We start from the raw sequence: 18,703 nt of genomic DNA, 5'->3' as shown, positions 1-18,703 counted from the left end.
GTATTTACGTAAGCCAGTAATAGTGATTACTGACTGGATATGAGGTGAGTAGGTTAGTCTTTGTCAGCAGGCCACTCAACTGATTACCTGAATGATGAATTAAGCCGATAAACACTCAGTTTCAGGATATTTTCAGGAAGGCTAATTTTTGAGGAGGGCTTTTTTGGTTTGCTTTTTTAAAATTAATTAATTTTATTTTGAAATTTATTCCCCTAGCTGTATGCAAAAGCAAATTTCAACACTGACTTTCAAAATCTTGTATTCCAAAATCTCTCCCTTCCTCCTACCCAACTCCCCTCACTGAGAAAATAAGTAACTTGGTGTAAATTAAAAATGTGTAGCCACGAAAAACATTACTACAATAGTCATGTTGTAAAAATAAACATAACCCCTCCCACAAAGAAAGTGAAATCTCAATAAAAATAAAGGGGGAAAAAAAAAGTATGCTTCAGTCTGTATTCAGATACCATAAATTCTGACTTTACATAGCATTCTTTATCATAAATTCATTAGAGATACAATCACCATTATCAGTTGTATTTCCCTCCATCCTATTCCCCTCACCCACATTTAGTCTATTCTCTCTCTCTGCTTTTCACCTTGTCCCTCCTCAAAAGTGTGTTGCATCTGAATACTCTCTCCCACAATCTTCCTTCTCTTCTGTCACCTACACCCCCCCTTTTCCCCCATCCCCTTTCTCCCATCCCTTTCCTCTCCTAATTTCCATTAGTGTAAGATAGATTTCTATACCCTTTTAATACCTATTTTCTATACCTTCTCTGAACCATTTCCAATGAGAGTAAAGCTCATTCATAGCCCCTTGCCTTCCCCCTCTTCCATTCTACTGCAAAAGCTTTCTTGACTCTTTTATGTGAAATGATCTAGGGGCAGCTAGGTGGTGCAGTGGATAGAGCACTTTCCCTGGAGTCAGGAGGACCTAAGTTCAAATCTGACCTCAGATACTTAGTAATTGCTTAGCTGTATGAACTTGGACAAGTCATTTAACCCTATTGCCATAAATAAAATGTTTTTTAAAATGGCATCTCATTCTACCTCTCCTTTTCTTTTCTCTAGTACACCCCTTCCTTCTTCATTAACTTTATCTTTTCAATATATTATTTCAAATTCAACTCCCTCCTGTGCCTTGTCTATATGAGTTATCACTATCATCTCCCCATGAAGGAATACAAGTAGTTCAATATCATTACATCTCTCATGATTTGCTCTTCTCATTCAATCTTTCTGTGCTTCATTTGAGTCCTATACTTGAAGATCAAACTTTCTTTTCAGTTCTAGTCATCTCATCAGAAAAGTTTGAACATCTCTATTCCATTAAATATCCATCTTTTCCCCTGAAAGAGTATGTTCAGTTTCGCTGGGTAATTGATTTTTGGTTGTAATCCAAGCTGTTTTGCCTTCTGGAATATCATATTCCAAGCCTTAGAAGTCTTTAATGTAGAAGCTGCTAAATCTTATATTATCCTGATTATTATAGCGTTATAATATTTGAACTGTTTCTTTCTGGCTGCTTATAATATTTTCTCCTTGACTTGAGAATTCTGAAATTTGATTATAATATTTCTGGCAATTTTCATTTTGCTATCTCAGGAGGTGATAGGTGGATTCTTTCAATTTCTATTTCATCCTCTGCTTCTAGGATATCAGGGAAGCTTTCCTGGATTATTTATTGAAAAATGAAGTCTAGGGGGTGGCTAGGTGGCATAGTGGATAAAGCACCGGCCCTGGAGTCAGGAGTACCTGGGTTCAAATCCGGTCTCAGACACTTAATAATTACGTAGCTATGTGGCATTGGGCAAGCCACTTAACTCCATTTGCCTTGCAAAAACCTAAAAAAAAAATGAAGTCTAGGTTCTTTTTTGGTCATAACTTTCAGGTAGTCCAACAATTTTTAAAATTTTTCTCTCCTGGATCTGTTGTCCAGATCAATTGGTTTTCCAATGAGATATTTCACATTTTCTTATACTTTTTCATTCTTTTTTTTTTTGCAAGGCAAATGGGGTTAAGTGGCTTGCCCAAGGCCACACAGCTAGGTAATTATTAAGTGTCTGAGACCGGATTTGAACCCAGGTACTCCTGACTCCAAGGCCGGTGCTTTATCCACTACGCCACCTGGCCGCCCCTACTTTTTCATTCTTCTGGTTTGTTTTATTGTTTCTTGATTTCTCACAAAGTCATCAGTTTCCCTTAGCTCCATTCTACATTTGAAGAAATTATTTTCATCAAAGTTTTTGTGTCTCCTTTTCCATTTGGCCAATTCTGCTTTTTTAAAGCATTCTTCTCCCTATTGTTCTTTTGGCCAGCTTTTTCTAATTGTCCCAAACTGGCTTTTAAGATGTTATTTTCTTCAGTTTTTTTTGTTTCTCCACCAAGCTGCTGACTTGATTTTCATCATTTTCCTGTTTTGTTCTCCTTTCTCTTCCCAATTTTTCATCTATCTCCTTTATTTGATTTTCAAAATCTTTTTTAAGCTTTCATAGCCTGCGACCAATTCATATTTTTCTTGGAGGATTTGGATTCAGAAGCTTTGATTTGTTATGTTCTGAAAATGTATTTTGATCCTTCGTAGTATCAAAGAAATTTTCTATGGTCAGATTTTTTCTTCCATTGTTTGCTAATTTTTGCAGTCTATGATTTGATTTTAATTCTTTTTTTTATTTTTGTAAGAAAATGGGGTTAAGCAACTTGCCCAAGGTCACACATGGATTTGAACTCAGGTCCTCCTGACTCCAGGACCAGTGCTCTATCCACTACGCCACCTAGCTGCCCCTTGATTTTGTTTCTTTGTTAAGGTGGAGCTCTACTTCCAGGGTAAAGAATGAACTGTCCCAAGATTTTGAGGAGTTTGGCAGTTATTTTCAGGGACACCCTCCCCAGGGACCTGAAAGTTCTCAATTCCTCCAGGGTCTTAGGAGAGATTCTGATTGCTCTCCTGGCTTGTGCTCTGGTCTGTGGATGACCACAAGCACTGCTTTCTGCCCTGGAACCATTAAGAGAGTCCCTGCTCAGCTGCAGGCCATAAGCTCTGTTGTACTTTTTCTCCTTTTCCTGAGACTGGGGTCCCAGATTGGGACCCAGATCTGAGTATGGGCAATGCAACAGAGTCTTGCCTCAGGGATAGTAAAGAGACCTTTGCAATCTCACCTGACTGCCTTACCCGGCTTCTGGAAGCAGCTTCCTTCCCTGTGGTGGCTCCCTGCCAGATGACTCCCCAGACCTGCTCCTGGTCCCCTGTAGCTGGGTCTGTAATAAGGCCTTTGCTGAACTGGGCTCAACTCTCACTCTGGTGTGACAGAGTTTTCCCACTGACCTTCCCAACTTTCCTTGGCAATCCCTGGGCTGAGAGGTCTGGAAACCACTACTGTTTCCACAGACCCAGGCACCCCTAGGAACCCAAGTCCCCTGTAATCTGTTCCTAGATAGCTGGAGCCCATTTGCTCCAGCTGCCCAAGGCTGCACTGCAAGTACTTCTTAACCCTAGTGTAATAGACCCTTCGCTCAGATCTTCCAAGTTGTCTTGAGCTGGAAAATTGTTCACTCAGCCTTTTTGTGGGTTCTACCACTCTATAATAATTTGGTTAGCATCATTAAAGTTTTTTGGAGTGATTTGGGGGGTCGGAGCTCAAAGGAATTCTTGCTTTTACTCTGCCATCTTGACCAAGAGGAGATTTTTAAGAGAATAACCAAAGCTTCTCCTAATACCTTATATTCAAAGATTCTCTTGGAAATTCAGTTGTAATCAGGTCCTATTTATATACTACCCTGGATAAATCAAACTCTCCAAAGTTTCCCACTCTCCAAAAGTTTGCTTATAGGATTGATTACAGGAGTTTCAGTGCTTACAGGGAAAAATAGTTGAAAGCAGTAGTTTGAATAGAAATGTCTAAAGTTAGATAGGACCTCAGAAGTCATTTATTACATCCTCCCAATTTTATGGATGAAGAAGGCAAGGTCCTAAAATTTTTAATTTAAGTGGTTAAGCTTACTCTGGTAGTAAGTACTTCTGAATCAGATTCAATGCTTTTTTTCCATTGTGTTGTTATATTCTGATTAGATAGGTGAACTAGGTCATTATATTGTAATAAAGGAAATATTGGTTAGAAAAATACATTCTATTCTGTTCCCTCAGAGCTGACCAAGTCAAATAGGTTACCTCTGAGTTGGCCTTACATTAACACTGAAATCTATCCTAATGTCCAAGCTATCAAGATGAGGTCAATGAATTTTATTTGTTTCTGGTTTTTTTTGTTTTGTTTGTTTAGGTTTTTTTTAAGGCAAATGGGGTTAAGTGGCTTGCCCAAGGTCACACAGCTAGTAATTATTAAGTGTCTGAGACCAGATTTGAACTCAGGCACTCCTGACTCCAGGGCCAGTGCTTTATCCACTGTGCCACCTAGCCGCCCTGGTCAATGAATTTTAAAGCAGAGATGGGGTCAATGAAGCTTTTAATAAAGTACCTTGCCCCTCCATGGCAAGAATGCCTAGTAAATTCCTGCTCCCAAGCACAAGTCAAGCCAAAATAATGGATCCCTGTCCTAGCCTAAAAAGATTAAGTCTTTTGAGTTACTGCCCCTCCTCTTGTCCTTAATTACTTCATCTTTGCTTGTTGAGCTACATCCTGCATTATCTCATCTCTACTCTCTGGAGTTACTTCCACCTCATCAAGGTATTCCTAATTACCTCATCTTCCTGCCCCTTTAAAAGTTCACTCAATTCTAAATTGAAAGCTAGTCCTCTCTTGGGAAGCAGTATTCCCCAAATATACTCTTTGGGAGACCAACTGGCTCTTGGAAAGCACTCTCCCAGATAATCTCTCATGTTCCTATACATTTCCTTACTGCTTATCCTCTCATGGCAGTTAATGTTGCTTTTTTGGGGGGAGGGGGATTTGCAAGGCAATGGGGTTAAGTGACTTGCCTAAAGTCACACAGTGTCTGAGGTTGGACTTGAACTCAGGTCCTCCTGACTCCAGGGCCGGTACTTTATCCACTGTATCACCTAGCTGCCCCTGATGTTGCTTTTGCTAATCTTTCTCTTAGCTTCAGCTAATCACAGCATTACCCAATAAACTTTTTTCGTTCCTAAATTCTTCTGGATCAGAGTTGACCTTTTAAGTGGATTCTTTCAAGTTTTCTCAAACCCTTGAAATCTTTATTCAGTCTTATTTTTCCAGGACCAATAATAGAATCCCATAGTAGGGAGCAAGACCTGGAGACAATAATCCAGGATTTGGTTCATATATTCTATCAGCCATACTGAGGCTGATATGTTGTGCACAACTATGAATAAATGCTCTAGAAACTAGGGTTAAATTGGGAATCCTCTTAGGAGCTTTCCTGAAAGGAATAAATATATAAATTTATAATATTTAGGTAAATACATAAAAATAAAGAATAAAGAAACTGCTGCTCTTCAGGATGAATGATCAATTTAATGTCCAAATTCAGTTTTTTTTTCAATATTGCATCTGCTAACATATGTTTGGTGAACAAAAATCTGAAAGATGATTAATGTTTGGTGACTTGATTTTGGGGAACAAAGGTAATGCTCAGGTGATCTGCTGTTGAGAACTACCAAGCAATCTGAAGTTTCTCTAAGTGGTTGTGGTTAGAGTAGACAATGATGGATGTCATGATCCCTTAAGATAGTTTCTCCATACTTTAACACACATTCCTGTCCCTTCAGTCAGTACTTCAAGATATTATTAAAACAATGTGTTAGGGACAGCCAGGTGGCACTGGTCCTGGACTTAAGGGGACCTGAATTCAAATATGACCTCAGACAATTTCCTGTTTACTAGTTGTATGACACCGGGCAAGTTACTTGACCCCCATTGTCTCACAAAACAAACAAAAAATCCAGTGTGTTACTGTGGCCTTTTTACTGATATTTAACTCACTATTTTATGTGATATTCATTAGAAATATTATTCTATAGATTTGTGAATCAATTTTATCTCTGGCTCTTTACTGTTGAAAACAGTTTATATATTTTTTAAAGTTTGGTAGAATTCACTTATAAATACAACTGGACCTATCAGCAAAATAAATTGAACAAACCATAAAAGAATTCTCAAAAAAAAAAAGTCCAGAGGTATTTACACTCATTCTGATCAATCCAAATCCAAACAATGACCAGAGTAAAGCTTGGACTGGGATCTACTGTTGGCTAACCAATAAGAGTTAGAGTTATTTGGGTTTAAGGAACAATGAAGTAACTATATTTCATTCCCAATGGGCTTTACCAAAGTTTGATTTTTCAATGCTGTATATCAAGAGATCATAAATGAAACTGTAAATGTCAAGAGTTAATTGTCCTACTGGGTATATACCCTGAAGAGAAGATGAAAAAGGGTAAAAACATCACTTATACTAAAATACTCATAGCAGCCCTGTTTGTGGTGGCAAAGAATTGGAAATTAAGTGAATATCCTTCAATTAGGGAATGGCTTAACACACTGTGGGATATGTATGTGATGGAACACTTATTGTTCTATTAGAAACCAGGAAGGATGGAATTCAGGGAAGCCTGGAGGGATTTGCATGAACCGATGGTGAGTGAGATGAGCAGAACCAGAGCAACACTGTACACTCTAACAGCAACATGGGGGTGACAATCAACCTTGATGGACTTGCTCATTCCATCAGTGCAACAATCAGGGAAAATTTGGGGCTGTCCACAATGGAGAATATCATCTGTATCCAGAGAAAGAACTGTGGAGTTTAAACAAAGACCAAGGACTATTACCTTTAATTTAGAAAAAAAAAACTGATATTTTATTGTCTGATCTTGCTATTTTTTATACTTTGTTTCTTCCTTAAGGATATGATTTCTCTCTCCTTACATTCAGTTTGGATCAATGTATACCATGGAACCAATGCAAAGACTGGCAAATTGCCTTCGGAGGGAAGTAAGATTGGGGGAAAATTGTAAAACTCAAAATACATAAATTCTTAAAAAGAAAGAGTTAATTGTTCCAAGTTTTTTTTTATGATAGAATAAATATTGTCTCTTGGTTCATTTCTAGGTGTTCACATAATAGTTCTGTGAAATAGTTTTCTTTATCTTTGAGTCTCTGCTTGCAGTTAGTCGGTTATTGATTTCATATTTGGGGGATCACTAGATTTACAATATTTTTTGATTCTGGTCTACATTTTCTTTGATTTACCCATCATTCTACCTTTAGTTCTTGAACTGAGGCTTTGTGCTAGAGCTAGGCTTTGCCTTTTGCTATGATTTGAGTGCGATGATCAGTTCTGTTTGATATTACCCTAAGTTAACTGGGCTTCTTCACTTGCCTCCACAACTTGAGGTTAAGTCACCTTCTCTCTTCTTCTTCCCTCTGATCTTTGAGATTATTAGTTTTTGACATATTGACCCCTTCCTGGCAGACCCTTAGAGGCCCTGGACATAATATAACATAGTCTGAGAGCAGTATCATGCAATCCACAAGTTTAACAGGATTTCTAGAACCTCCATAGTAGGCATTAATGGGGGAGGGGGATGAAGAAGAGAGGTGACTTACCTCAGGGAGTAAGAGGTCAGTAAAGATGAGTAAATCTTGGGATCCTATTGTCTAAGTACACAATCTTTACAGGCTACACATGTCCTGGCCTGAGTTTTCCTTTCCTATTTTTGTAAGATTTGTCTAGATCTGAAAGGGGGACACATAGGGATTTCTAACTATCATAATTTTGTTGTCCTTTCTCTTGACTTTTCCTTATAGTATTTGCATACTATACCCTTTGAGGTACATGTATATTAAGCATTAATATTATGTCATTAGTGCCTTGAAATATATAGCTTTCCCTTCTCATTTTTTTCAGTCTTGTTTTTACTATTGCCAGAGCCCACATTGGGCAAGCAAAAGACAGAAGCAAAAGCCAGGGATTTCAACATATCAGAGCCAGATTTCAGCCTCTCCATCCAGAAGTGTAATAGCGCAACAGAAGAAACAGCTAGACTACAGAGAAGCAGTCTCTGTGCATATCTCTATTTCCTGTGCAGTCTCCAAGCAGGATTTAACTTGGTTCCCAACTCTGGTCCTGACAAGATATCAAAGACTGAACTGGCCTCAGGCCTCCTGGAGGTTTCCTCCAGGAAGACTACCTGGGATATTTATCAATTTACTCTCTTGGCAAAAACCTTCAGGCCTTTTATTCCTGCCCAGCTCATCTTTCTAAACATTGGCCTACTGGGGTTGACTCTGTCAAGATATTAGGAAATACCCTGTTTTCCAGAGCCCAGCAAGCAGCTTGTGTCCTGAGATTGGCATAGCAACAGTCCTTTACACTCATCCTCTGGCTGATCTCAGTCACAGCAAAATCCCAGAATTGTTTCACACCAACATCAGGTAGTCTCTTGAACAAGTAAGCACCTGTAGTACCTCTGTTCAGTCATGAAGTCCTGCTATAAATCAAACTTGTCTCATTGTTGCTGCTACCCCTCATTGTCAGGGCCACAGCTAGCTGCACATCAAAGGTATTGGGATCTCCCCATACTGCCTCATGTCCCTCCCATTAGGGACAGGGCCCTGGTACATGTATCCTAGCTTGCAATGCAAATTTCTCACTTCGAAATTAATTAAACTTCTGTTTGTGTCCTAACTCTCCTGTCTGTAGCCTGCTTTGATTGACTGTGACCATCTTCAGGTTAGAAGCTGGTTCCAGTTCCATTGACATTAATTGGTGTCAGAAGTGGGATTGGACATGGAACTGGAACATTGCAGTGGGAGTGGACTACACGCCATCAGAGATTTGTTTCTCCAGACTCCAACTCCCTCTTGTCTGTGAGTCTTTGCCTTTTTTTCTGCCTCAATCTCTTGGGCTCTTGCTTTGGTTGAGTTCCTTTTTTCTTGTTAAGGAAAATTCCAAGACTTCCCATAACCTGATTTGCTGGTGGTCCTTCTGAACTTCTAGTAATTGATCTCTCTCTATGTGTCTCTGTAACGCTGGGATCTCTTTGTCATGCTTCTACAAACCACATGTCTAATCACACTCAGGTGCCTTCACTGAACTGATTCTCTTTGTATATGTCATTTGCCTGTGTCTCTGTAAAATGTCTGTGACATGTTTGTACTGTGCTTTAGATTCTGTTATCTGGAAAGATTTAAGACGCAGCCAATCAGAAAAACTTCTAAGGACTGTAGCAAGAAAGTTTAGAACATTGGGAAAGATTAATGAATTTTCATAACTGAAGCAGTTGTCCAGGAAGCAGGACTAACTCCCACTTTAAGGTTTTCTGTGAGAGATTAGGTTATAAGAAAAAAGCAGTGGGGTGGCTAGGTGGTGCAGTGGATAAAGCACCGGCCCTGGAGTCAGGAGTGCCTGAGTTCAAATCTAGTCTCAGACACTTAATTATCTAGCTGTGTGGCCTTGGGCAAGCCACTTAACCCCATTGCCTAGCAAAAACTAAGACACTTTCTTTTTTGTCATTTCAACATTGGCCAAGTTGGAATTACAGTCAGATAATCAAAATTTGTAGGAATGCTAAAAACATCTTAACAGACTGAGATTAAGCATTAAGGCGTTTGAAAAATTAGTTATTTTAAGATTGCAAGAAAGAATTCCTCAGACTTGGGAATAATTCTAGGAACTCACTCCCTTCTGAAATATATTAGTAAGTTTTCAGTTGCCAGTGTTTATAATTATCATTTTAAGGAAAAATAAGAATTAAATTTTATAAAGTTTCCCCAAGATGGATAATTTCATTATTCTCAGATAAGGGAAGGAACATCTGATCTACAGGTCATATAAAACCCTCAAAATCATTTGGTCTGGCACTGCCATGGCAACTGCAGGCAGCACTCAAAATTCAATAAATCTAGGAGCTTTTAAGGGGTGAATTAATAAAATGTTTGACCAAATATTGCAGGTCAATTTTTAAGTGGCTAATTTTGTATAGCCCTCAAATGATGTTATAAATATCCAAATGGGGGTAGCTAGGTGACACCGTGGATAGAGCACCAGCCTTGGAGTCAGGAGTACCTGAGTTCAAATCTGGCCTCAGACACTTAATAATTAATTACCTAGCTGTGTGGCCTTGGGCAAGCCACTTAACCCCATTACCTTGCAAAAACCTAAAACTAAATAAAAATAAAAATAAATAAAAATATCCAAATAGCCCCTGTCAGAAAAATGGTTCCCCACCCCTGTTCTAGGGCAATGAAGGAAAGTTAGTTTGACAGTAATCCCAGAGTACGAAGTGAAGGGAAAAAAAAACAGGTAAATAGTTTGAACCTTATACCAACTTCTTATTAATCTTTCCTTGACTATTGTTATATTCTATTTTATTAATAATCTTCACCTTCTCTCTTTAAGAGAATTAAGCATATTGGCAGCATTCTGACATTAGGTTCCCCCCCTTGAGATCATAGCCAGCAGAAGAGGGTGAAACTAGTCTCCAAGTCTCTTCTGTACCATTAGGAAAGGAAAATATGGTCCCTTTAATCCACAAGAAATGCAAACTGGGAGTTTGTTTTTACCATAAGAAACCAGGTCACTGGAAAACAAAATGTATGTAGGAAAAAAAGCTAGAGTAGATGATAAAAAGAGGGGGGTAAGAAGGGGGGAGAAGGCATACTAGAAAATATTGAGGGTCCCTCTCCAATTCCCATCACTCAGCATGATGCAGTTCTGGGGAGAGCTGGCAAGAACAAGAGGATATTCAGTAAACCCTAGCCCTTCCCCCTCCCCCCCAGAGTCATGACTATATCTCAGATGTGGGGATTGCTAACAAGATCATTATAGCCCATGTCTCTATATGATCCCCACTCATCTCAGATTAAATTAAGAAAAAAGATTGTTGGAAAAGTTGTAGGGAAAAACCTGAAGTATGTTCTTCCCTACCTGGTAGAGAGAGAGGCAATAGCTACAGTGGGGCCCCTACTGGCAGTGGCTCCAAAGATCCTGTCCCCCTGAGCATCCTGCAGTTTCCCCTCAAGGCAAACCTAGGGGTATCACCCAGAAGAAATCCATCCTACCCCCATAGACCCAGCAGTGCTGGGTTCCAAAAGCTGCAGCTGGGAGGGTTGCAGGGTGGGGGGGGGCAGTCCAGACCCATACTTAGTATCCCCTTTGCTGTACCACCAGTAAATATCACAAATGGGAAGGGCAGCCAGTGCCCTCCACAGCACCTCCTGAATTCCTCTGCCATTGGTGAGCCCACTCTTTTCTATTCTAGTTGCAAAAAATTATTAACTATGTAATCTTAGGCAAGTTATCTTATTTCTGTTTGCCTTAGTTTCTGATCTGTAAAGAGAAAAATAATAATAATAGTGGTTACTAGCTCCCAGGGTTATGAGATCAAAATAATGTAAAGATTATAAAATGCTTAATATAGTGACCAGCATATGCTTAGCCACATTATTATTATGATCTCTTTAATTGAATGTAATTATTCCATACGTGATAAATCTAAAAGTGGTTTTAAAATGCTAAATATAATAAAATCAATAATATTTATGTAATTTGGAAATGTATTTGATGTCATCTGAAATTTATTATATATGTTATTGTATTTTTAAATTGTATTGCATTCTACATCTATATTGTTATATTTGAGAGACCATTGTAAAACAGAAATACTGTTAGGAAAAACTTTCCTTTAAATCTAAATTTATTTTTAATCTAAATGTGTTATTACACTTGAATTGTGTTTTTAAAAGGATGTGATATAAAAAATTTAATATTTGAGAACTGTTATGTGTTTAGTGCAGTATATTTTATTACAAAACAGGTAATACTACTACTAAAATAATAATAAGTTTACTATAATAGTAAATTTTCATTTGAAAATTCTTGGCTATTATGAAAGTTTATGTGGTGATTTAAAGATGTAGCTTCAACATTCTTTTTTTTTTTAGGGTTTTTTTTTTGCAAGGCAAATGGAGTTAAGTGGCTTGCCCAAGGCCACACAGCTAGGTAATTATTAAGTGTTTGAGAATGGATTTGAACCCATGTACTCCTGACTCCAGGGCTGGTGCTTTATCCACTGTGCCACCTAGTCGCCCTAGCTTCAACATTCTAATGATGAGTCAATTATCATGTATTTGCTATATATCATGTACTTTCTATATGTATCTGCTATATATATTTGCTGTAAGTCCCAGAGTATGGGTAATTTTAATTTATAAGTTAAAGATTATTGAAATGTTAGGGTAACATCAGGAGAGATATTCAAAGCCCTAAATTAAGGTTATCAAAATCTTGCTATTTAAGATAAATTCCTTGAACTGAAATTTAATCTTGTTTTGAGCTTTGATTATAGGGATAGTTGACTGAATTGTAAAAAAAGCCAATAACAGAAAATGACATGTGTTACAGTCTGAGAACTGCTTAAAGATAGATGTCTATATCTGGAAAAGGCCTCAGGGATGATTTAGGTATGGCCTCGGTATGACTCTCCTGACTCTATTTCCCTACTATTCTATTTCCTTTTGAAAAGGAAAATTCTCTACTTTGCCTTCATCACTTTGTGATTTCATGATTGGCTGTCAGATATGTCTCATACCTGAAATCAAACAGTGCCAAGGGAGTTTTCTCTATATGACATTGTTATAAATATGTCCCATTTTTTCCTTTTATAGCAAATTTCTATAATTAAGATGTTTTATATGCTCAACATTAAATCTCTTAAATAATAGATTGATACTGGAACATCTCTGAGTTATTTCAATAGAATACAAATATAAACATCTCACACTTTTAACCTATATTTAAAATCACATTATAGGGATGATATCCTCCAAGATGGGAAATGATCAATCAGGTTAATAACTAAATGGAATAGTAAATTTTGAGAAAAATAACATGATCAGACTGGGTTTTTTTTTCCAAAAAACTATATAGGTGTATATGATTGGCTTCCAAAATTTAACTATCATGGAAATTCAGATTTTGAATATGTTTCAATAGTAAATTCTCAAAATTGGATTAAGAATTAGATTAACTAGATTTTACACATTAATTGAATTAATAATGGTACAGAAAGTCAAATTCTTTCCCCATTATTTAAAGTATCTGTTTAATAATTTTAAAAGGTAGAAGAGTTAATTTTATAGTTGAATCTTCATAAATTTTTGTTTTGTTTTGCAAGGCAATGGCATTAAGTGACTTGCCCAAGGTCACAAGCTGAGGTTGGATTTGAACTTAGGTCTTCATGTCTCTGGGGTCAGTGCACTATCCACTATGTTACCTAGCTACCTTCATCTCATAAATTTTTAAAAGGTTCTTATATCAAGTATAAGATTTAGGTAAGGATAGAAACAGCAAATGTATATGAATTGAAGAATTATCTTCAAAATCAGAGAACCAGAATTATCTTGATGTTAATGTTTAAGTTTTGTTGGTTACCTTGGTGACATGTAAATCTCCCTTCTTGGAAGTAGTCTGTTGTGAGCCCTTTGAGTAGTGTGATCTTTATCTGACAATGTAATTAGGAGAACTGTGTAAAAAATTTTAATGTGTGTTTTGAACTTAGTCTTGTGTTGGGAAAATAGCCTGTCTTTTTGTGCTGATTAGGGACTCTTAACTAAAGACCTATGTTGAACTGAAGAAAACTCCTACTCCTGAGTGGATAGCAGAACCCTCCCCCACCAAAGATATCAAGGTTCCTCTAGCATGAACCCAGAAGCAGCTAATTTCCAGATGAGACAAGCTTCCAGAGAAGAGCTGAGTATACTGTCTAGTTTTTTTTCTCTTCCTTTTGGTTTTGTGCCCAACCACCAAGGTCCTTATTCAAGACTATATTGGCATTTTCTCCAACTACATTCTTGGCCTTTTCATTTTGCAAGCAAACAATGGCTAGCAATGATTCCTTGAATATACTTCCCCAATAGATCTCTTCAAGGAATTAAAGTCCCTGGTCAATATCTCATAGCTTCTTGACTTGTACCTGTCTGTTTTTTATTGACCATAAATCTAGGGGTTCTTCAGACCACTCCCTTTGGCCAAAAGGAGGAAATATCAAGATATTTGGAGACATCATGCTTCCCAGAGCTAAGGCCCATCAAGCAATCTATGTCCTGAGAATGGCATAACAACAGTCCTTTGCACTCATATTCTGGGTGATCTCAGTCCCATCAAAGTCCAGAATTGTTTCACACCATCAGGTAGTCTTCTTGAATAAGTAAGCACCTGTAGAACCCCTATTCAGGCCATGAAGTCCTGCTATAAATCAAACTTCTCTCATTGAGAGTGATGTCTCATTGTCAGGGACACAGGCCATTGCACATCATAGGTATTAGAACTGAGATCTCCCCATGCTGTCTTAGGGCCCTCCTATTAGGAGCAGGGCCCTGACACATGTGTTCTAACTTGCAAGCTATCTTCCTCATTTTGAAACAGATTAAACTTCTAATTATGTTCTGACTCTCCTGTCTATAACCTGCTCTGTTTGACTGAGGTTCTCCACCAGTTTCAATTCAGTTGACAACTCTATCCTTTGCTTCACCTCTAATAGACTGAGGCATTGTTCCTCCTGGTTTCTGGGATCCCTGATACATCCATGCTCAGTGTACACAGATTTATAGATGTCTTCTTATATACTCCTAAACCAAATGACAATTTATTTGAGTTTCCCATTGTTTTATTGAGAATTTTTTCAACTGGCCCCTCTATAAATCTTTGTCAGGGGATCTGGACTTGGCTAATGACTTCCATTTCACCATTTAACTGGAAGTCCCCTAAGGTATTACCTGAGTAAGCAAAAAACTACTTAGTTCAGGGACAATATGATAGCTGACAATTGACACCTTATAGATATCTGAATGGAGATTCAGGGTATTGGCTCCAAAATGTAGAAAGAGATTGCTGTCCAATTGAGGGAGAAGTTTTCTATTAGAAATAAGGCAAGGCTGCCTTGATCAAATACTTCAATCCCCAGTAAGTCCTGTGACCTGTATTAAAGAGATAGTTCTTTAAAGTAATTCAAACATAAGCATGTCCATCAATAGATAAGTTTGTCGATTTAGAATATAAATATGGGCCTTGAGGAGGAATTAAGGATTTTAGGTGAGTAGGACCATTTGACCTATCTTGATTGGTACAGTAAATAGAACTTCAAGATCAGGTTTTCTAGATCCTTTCTCTTTGATCTTGAATTCTTACTTTCCTGATTGTTATTTTCTATCTAGTTCTATGAATCACTGAGAGTTCAAGGACTTAAATAAATAGTCCTTGTACTAAAAACAGATTCCCATGCCCTCAAGTATAAGTTCTCAGGGAAGGTTAAAAAGTTCCAGAGGGTTGGGGGTGGCATAGTGGCATGGTGGATAGAGCACCAGCCCTGGAGTCAGAAGTACCTGAGTTCAAATCTGGCCTCAGACATTTAATAATTACCTAGCTGTGTGGCCTTGGGCAAGCCACTTAACCCCATTGCCTTGCAAAAACTTTTTAAAAAAAGTTCCAGAGGATTTTAAAAATAAATAAATAAAAGCCTTTGGCAAGGAGATAAGAAAGTAATTAGCAAGGAGGTTCCCAGAAGTTTTTGATCAACATCCTAAAATGCTACTATGCTCTTCTTGACCAAAGGACCCAGATAAACCACCTGGCAACAAAATGAACCCAAATTGCCCCTGGTGTAGATTATAACTTCCTTGCACAGAATCCCTAGCACTTTTTAGCTTCCTTTAATAGTCAGGTGAGTCACCCCAAATGGGTAATGGTTTTCAAAGAAACAATTTCATTGAAAATCAAGAAAGAGAGATGTATTTGGGAAGGGGATCTATGCAAACTAGTTTTAAAAAATTTTAGTTATGTACAGAAGGAAATAAGAGCAGATAGTGGAGAATGAATACATAAGGGTTGTTGATGGCCACTTGATCAAGTTTGGGTCAGAAGGTCAGTTATGACCTAAGCTCTGGTGACCCTTGAGCTGAAGGCTTTCCATGGAATTCTGATTTGAGAGCACAATGGCATCATTTGATAGCCCTGTTCCCAAACTTCTTAACCTGAATTACATCCTGCCAGGTTACATCCTGCCCAAATTAGAGTTCCATCATTGTTTTTATCCTGTATGATAATTTTGTGATTTTCTGCTATAAGAACTGTTTGATACTTTCAATAAATGGCTCTGCTAGTTGTCCTGCTAGCACCCCCACCCGAGTGTACACATGTTTCTTTTCTCTCCTGAGCTGAATTTATCCCCTGGTGGACAGGGGAACTCAACAAAGGGTGACATATACCCATAAAAACAGTGTCTGGGATTCCAGCCAAGATGGCAGAGAGACAACAGACACAGTTCTAAAGTTTCCTGATCTTTCCCCATCTATCATATGAAAAAAACCTCTTAACAGAAATCTGACCCACAAACCCAAAAAGAAAAGACAGGAGAAAGAACATCTACCTCAGGGTTTCTCTCCCTCAGCAGCATTGGATGAATTCAGTGGTGAGTCTGGGTGCAGAGGGCGGATCAGCCCCAGATCAGCCAGATTAACGGCTGAATTGGAGCAGGGAGCCGGACCTGCTGGATCAGTGATGGGATTAGACAGTGGGGGCTTGAGTCATCCAGGGAGCAGAGGCTTGCTGACCCTCTGGAGCTTGCCAACAGAGCTGTGGGGAGAGTTCTAGTGCAGGAGAGCTGCGGACACCACCCCTGGGCTCCTCTACTCTGAGGAACTCTGAGTTCATGCCTCCATTGTGGCTGAGGCCTCTTCCCAGAACAATCAATTGCAGACTACTTCTGCCTAAGGCCCAGGTGTGTGAGCAGAAGAACCAGCCCAGCTGACAACAGGGAGAGGAATGACCTCAAGCCACCATTGATTGAAGGCAAAAGGATTCATTAGCTCCAACCCCTCTCTTCAAGCTAAAGGAGAAGGCCTCAATCAAGGTCACAGACATTCCAGAGAAAGCAAACAGCACCTCCTACTGGCCAGCCAGAGAAATTGCACTCAGTGAGTAAAACCTCTATTGATCCCAAGCCCCTGTGAAACAGCCCCTCCCCAACTCAAGGTCTTAAAAAAATGAAGAAAGGTCAGCGGAAGGTGGAACCATAGAAAAATTCTTGAAAGGGAAAGACCCTAACTCAGAGAGACCTAGAACCTCTGAGAAGAATATGATCTGGTCTTCAGCACAGAAAAACTTCCTTGAAGAAAGGAGGAAGAAGTTTAAAAATCAACTGGAAAATTTGGGAGAGACAATTAATACCTTGCAACAAGAAAACAAATCCTTAGAAAATACAATTGGACAAATGCAAAAAGAAAATAACTCTCTAAAAACCTCAATTGGTCAAACAGAAAGCTCTTTCAAAAGTAGAATGGACCAATTGGAAAAGGAGTTGGAAAAGGTTAAATGAAGAAAACTCCTCTCTAAAAAAAAGAATGGAGTCTGCAGAAATTAATGACTCCATGAGACAGCAAGAGTCAGTTAAACAAAATCAAAAAAATAGAAAAAAATAGAAGAAAATGTAAAATACCTCATCAGCAAAACCACTGACCTCGAGAATAGGTCGAGAAGGGGCAACCTGAAAATCATTGGACTTCCTGAAAACACTGAAGAGAAAAAAAGCCTGGACTTAATATTACAGGATCTAGTGATGGAAAACTGCCCTGATATCATGGAACCAGAGGGAAAAGTAGTTATTGAAAGAATATATCAAGCCCCTCCAGAAAAAGATCCTAAAATGAAAACAGCAAGGAATGTTGTGGCCAAATTCCAGAACTATCAGGTAAAAGAGAAAAATCCTGCAAGCAGCCAGAAAGAAAGAAAGAAACAATTTAAATATCAAGAAGCCAAAGTAAGGATTACACAGGACCTGGCTGCATCAACATTAAGGGATCAAAGGATCTGGAACGAGATATTTCAAAGAGCAAGGGACCTTGGAATGCAGCCAAGAATCCACTATCCTGCAAAGCCAAGCCTTCTCTTCCAGGGGAAAATGATGGAAATTAAACTAAATGGAAGAATTCCAAAAATTCCTGATGAAAAGACCAGAGCTAAATAGAAAATTTGAACATCAAACAGGAGGTACAAGAGACACATGAAAAGGTAAAAAAAAGGGGGGGGGGGTAAAAGAAAAAAAAACTGGCTATATTCCAGCATGGGGAAAAAGATTCTCATAAATCTTGAGAATTGTAACTCTAATAGAGAGAATATACCTAGCCAGAAGTAATGGACATTCATGACCTATCCATGAGACTGCTATCCAATGAGATATAACTGGCTTTAACCCCACTTGGGAGAAAGATTCTAATAACTCAAGAATTTTAACTCTATTAGATAAAATGCACTTAGCTAGAAGTGACAGACACTCAGAATTTTCTATGACTCAAATAGAATGGTCTAAAAAACACTACCTCCTTAAAAAGGGGGACAGGAAGGAGACAGGAAAAGGGAGGGTATTGAATGGGGTAAATCTCATTACACTAAGAGGTACAAAAATACCTATGGTAATAGAGGGGAAGAAAGAAGGAGATGAGAAATACCTGAATCTTCTTCTCATCAGACTTGGCTTAAAGTCAACTTACACATACTTAATTAACTTAAAAACATCTGACCTCTTGAGTATTAAAAGGGGAAAAGGGGAGGTGGGACAGAGAAAGGGAGGGGGAGTGGGGAAAAAGTGGAACTAACAAAAGGAAGGGAAGGGAAAAGGGAAAGAGGGAAAGGGGAAAGAAAGGGGGGGGGTGATATAGGAGGGCAAACACACTGAAGGGGGTGGTATTCAGAAACCAAATAGGGCGGCTAGG

General features: G+C 38.5%; 1 protein-coding gene across 1 annotated transcript in view; it reads right to left on the bottom strand.

The window, feature by feature from the left end:
- The window catches only part of LNP1 (leukemia NUP98 fusion partner 1), an 80,703-nt gene that overhangs the window by 44,164 nt on the left and 17,836 nt on the right, over positions 1-18,703 (bottom strand). The window lies entirely within an intron of this gene.

Source organism: Macrotis lagotis, chromosome 1 (genome assembly GCF_037893015.1).
Source record: "Macrotis lagotis isolate mMagLag1 chromosome 1, bilby.v1.9.chrom.fasta, whole genome shotgun sequence".
NCBI classification, from domain to species: Eukaryota; Metazoa; Chordata; class Mammalia; order Peramelemorphia; family Peramelidae; genus Macrotis; species Macrotis lagotis.
This window is presented reverse-complemented; position numbering and strand designations above follow the sequence as displayed.